At 38.2% G+C, this 2981-nt stretch overlaps 1 pseudogene; it reads left to right on the top strand.

Moving 5' to 3' along the window:
• The first annotated feature begins 2124 nt into the window (after positions 1–2124).
• Positions 2125–2774, top strand: LOC102431621 (annotated as a pseudogene).
• Positions 2775–2981: the final 207 nt, after the last annotated feature.

The raw sequence follows: 2981 nt of genomic DNA, 5'->3' as shown, positions 1-2981 counted from the left end.
AGAGCATTCACACTTCTACTAGAATTTTCAGTCAGATCAGTTGACTCATCCTTTGTTGCAAATCATTAAAAATAGTGTACTTAAAACACACAAATACTGAGCGCACAGAAGAGCCATGTTGTGGGAATGGATTCTATCATACATCCTAAAGTTTACACAGGGGTTTTAGAAGGCTCCTTTTTATATTGCAGCCAACATATAAAACTATTTCAACAATGTTCCTGAAATTATTATATTTCTGCTTTTGGCTTTTCCTTTTAACCTTTTCTCACTGGACAATAAGAGCTAAGATCTCTCTTCAGAGGTCATAAATGTTTTAAAAATTGCTCTGGTATGTTGCTGGAACCACAGGAAAAAAACAATTTCTCTGAAATTTGGTATTTTGCTAACAAAACACAAGATTAGCAAATATGTCTAAACTGCTAAGATATTACATTGGAAGCAAACACTCTTACAGGTTTTATTTTTAAAACCAGGATTGGAATTTTGTTTCTCTTTTGTGTGTGTGTGTGTGTGTGTGTGTGTTTCAATTTGAAAATAAAACTCAAATATTTTGATAGATGATAAGCAATATTTTTTACCACATGATTCTGGTATGTCTATATTAATATTAATATACATTTTTGACTTAATGACAAATGCCCTTAATTAAAACATTGACATTTTATCAAAATAAAATTTTTAATCCACCAGAGAGTTATAACAATTCTAAATTTGTATGCATCAAATAACTAGATTCAAAATAAAAGAACTAAAAGAAAGCTTTAAAAATGTAAAATCATATTAGAAGCTATCTTAGAACAAGCAGAAAATGAATAAAGGTTAAATAAAAAGAAAAACAGTACTCATAAGCATTGACATGGTAAAATAAATAGAATACTGTATCACATAACTGAATAACATTCTTTTTAAGTATGCATAAAATATATTCCAAATAGACTATATCCTGGGACAGAAAGAAAATCCTAACACATTTCATAGGGTTGAAACTCTTCAGAGTATGTTCTTTCCTATAGTTAAGTTATACAAAAAGGCAAAGGAAATACAAGAAAGGTTACTTGAAAAGGTTCAAATACGTATAATTAAGCAATAAATTTTTAAATAGCCCATTAGTCAAGGGAGATATTAACTTATAAAGCTGTCTGATGCTGTTAATCTGTTTGCAGAAGGAAATGTCTAGGTTTAAATGTTTCTAATAGACCAAAATAAAAACTTTAATATTAGTGGTGAGTGTGTACATCTCATAAAGCTAGAAAAATAACAGGAAATTAAATGTAAGCAAACCAACAGAGAAGAAATAAAATAAGAGCAGAAGTCAGTGAAATAGACAATAGAGGAAATTAACAAAGCCCAAAGCTGGCTTCTTGAAAACACTAGTATAGTAAACGTAGAAAGTGTAGTGGGAGTTCTCCTGCAGAGGACTTTCTGCCTAGCTGTAGGGAGCGTGGTAAGTAGAAAGCATTCAGTTCTTGTCTCCTTTATGGTCTGCTCAAATGTAAAGAACTATCTGCTCTAAATCATAATTTTCCAGGGCAGCCCATACCTGATCAAGGCAGCATATAAAATCTCCACAATTTCAACCTGACATGGGGGTCACTTGAGAAATGCTTGTTTAATGCTCCCTGCCACGTAGATCAAGGTTTTGGCAGGCCAACATCATAATGTTGATCCTTAATATACTGTGAACATTGGTACTGGGAATGGTTCAAGAAAGCAGATGAGAAGATAAATAATTTTTGAAGCTAGGTTTTAAAGTTGTATCATTCACCACCTGTCTGACAATCAGTATTCCAATGCTGGTAAGTGGAGCAAAGACAAACCTACCATAAGGTGATTGTCCAGTTGTTAAACCTTTCACTGATAGTGGGTTCAGAGGGTGTGCTGGAGAAAGGGGAGCACTAGTTAATCCTAAGTATTAGGAAATGGTAGCTATAAGAATGACATACTTGCCTGGATATTGCCAAACACCACTGATGTCCCACAAAAAGGTAATGAAGAGCTGAGGGAAGAACTGGACAATTGAGTTCCAGATGTAAAAACCTTTCCTACAGTGAGAGGTAGAAAAAGCCAAGGACTGTCTCTCAGTCAGACTGGCCTAGAGATGCTTCTGGCAGTAACATCACCATGGCTGCCCAAGGAGAACCTCAAGTTCAAATCAAACTTGTATTGGTTGGTGACCATGGGGCTGGGAAAGCTACATTCATGAAACACCATCTGACTGGGGAATGTGAGAAGTATGTAGCCACTCTGGGTGTTGAGGTCCCTCCCCTTGTGTTCCAACAGAGGGCCTATTAAGTTCAATGTGTGAAATACAGCGGGCCAGGAGAAGTTCAGCAGATTGAGAGACGGCTATTTCATCCAAGCCCAGTGTGCCATTATAATGTTTGCTGTAACTTCCAGTTTCTTACGAGAATGAGCTAACCAGCACAGACATCTGGTACGAGTGTGGGAAAACATCCCCATCATGTTGTGTGGCCACAAAGTGGATATTAAGGACAGGGAAGTTAAGGCTAAATCAATGGTCTTCCACCGAAAGAAGAACCTTCGGTACTATAGCATTTCTGCCAAAAGTCACTACCGCTTTGAAAGCCCTTCTCTGGCTTGCTAGAATGCTAATTGGAGACCCTACCTGGGAGTTTGCCGCCATGCCTGCTCTTGCTCCGCCAGAGGTTGTCCTGGACCCAGCTCTGGCAGCACAGTATGAGCGCGACCCAGAGGTTGCTCAGACCACAGCTCTCCTGGGTGAGGGTGAGGGTGAGGATGCCGCCCTGTGAGAAAGGGAAGCTGCAGCCCAGAGTCAGAAGTCTAGTTCAGAGGCACCTGTCCTGTGCTGTCAGTGCAGAGCAGAACCTGTGCTTGGTCTTTGGGATGCTGGAAGAGATGAGTGGACTTTGGAATGAATGTGGAATATTTATTTGGGAATAAAAAACAGGACTAAGTCGGTTAGTGCTTTTGGCTTTTCCTTTTAACCTTTTCTCACT

The sequence above is a fragment of the Myotis lucifugus genome, unplaced genomic scaffold (genome assembly GCF_000147115.1).
Source record: "Myotis lucifugus unplaced genomic scaffold, Myoluc2.0 scaffold_361, whole genome shotgun sequence".
NCBI lineage: Eukaryota > Metazoa > Chordata > Mammalia > Chiroptera > Vespertilionidae > Myotis > Myotis lucifugus.
The sequence above is the reverse complement of the archived record's forward strand: the minus strand, read 5'-3'. Positions and strand labels throughout refer to the sequence as shown.